The following is an 855-nucleotide window of genomic DNA, read 5'->3' as shown; positions in this document are numbered from 1 at the left end:
GTATTGTTGTGGGAATCCTGACGGCCTAACTCCATAACTGAAGTTGGGATGATCCTTCTATCCCGGATTGTATGTTTGTGCATAAGGATCATACCTCCTCTAAGGCATGCCTGGAAATCCTCCAACTACATTGGCTTGTTCAACGGGTTCTTCTTGAAGTGTCGGACGCATATCAGTTGAATGAACCATATTGGAACAAATGCCACAAGTCTTCACCTGTTGCACATTACCTACAACAAACTTTTCCACAAGAGAAGTAAGTTTATCTAAACATTGTTAATAGAAGATATATTTACCTCATTCACCTTCCTTGAAGTGGGATCTTGCCTGCTGCCAAACTGTTGTGCATTAGCAGCCATATTTGAGATCAACTCCCTTGCTTGAGTAAGGGTCTTGTTTACCAACACACCTCCACTAGCAGCATCTATCATACTCCTATCCATCAATGACAGTCCTTTGTAAAAGTATTGAATAAGAAGTTGATCAGAAATCTAATGCTGAGGACAGCTGGCACACAATTGTTTGAATCACTCCCAATACTCATACAAAGTCTCCCCAGGAAGTTGTCTGATCCCACAAATGTCTTTTCTGATGTTGGCAGCTCTTGAAGCAGGAAAGTACTTCTTGAGGAACTACTTCTTCAAACCATTCCACGTTGTAATCGATCCATGAGGCAAATAGTACAACCAGTCTTTAGCTAGCCCATCTAAAGAGAAAGGAAAATCACGCAGCTTAATCTGCTCTTCAATCACGCCTTGTGGCCTCATACTTGAACACACAACATGAAAATCCTTGAGATGTTTATGAGGATCTTCACCTGCAAAACCATGAAACTTGGGTAACAAATGAATAAGA

The 855-nt window shown here is 41.1% G+C and overlaps 1 non-coding gene across 1 annotated transcript; it reads left to right on the top strand.

Moving 5' to 3' along the window:
• The first annotated feature begins 489 nt into the window (after window positions 1-489).
• Window positions 490-596, top strand: LOC112495867 (small nucleolar RNA R71). The gene has a single exon (XR_003062247.1). It is a non-coding gene; the product is annotated as a small nucleolar RNA R71 (small nucleolar RNA).
• Window positions 597-855: the final 259 nt, after the last annotated feature.

The sequence above is a fragment of the Citrus sinensis genome, chromosome 6, assembly GCF_022201045.2.
Source record: "Citrus sinensis cultivar Valencia sweet orange chromosome 6, DVS_A1.0, whole genome shotgun sequence".
Taxonomy (NCBI): domain Eukaryota; kingdom Viridiplantae; phylum Streptophyta; class Magnoliopsida; order Sapindales; family Rutaceae; genus Citrus; species Citrus sinensis.
This window is presented reverse-complemented; position numbering and strand designations above follow the sequence as displayed.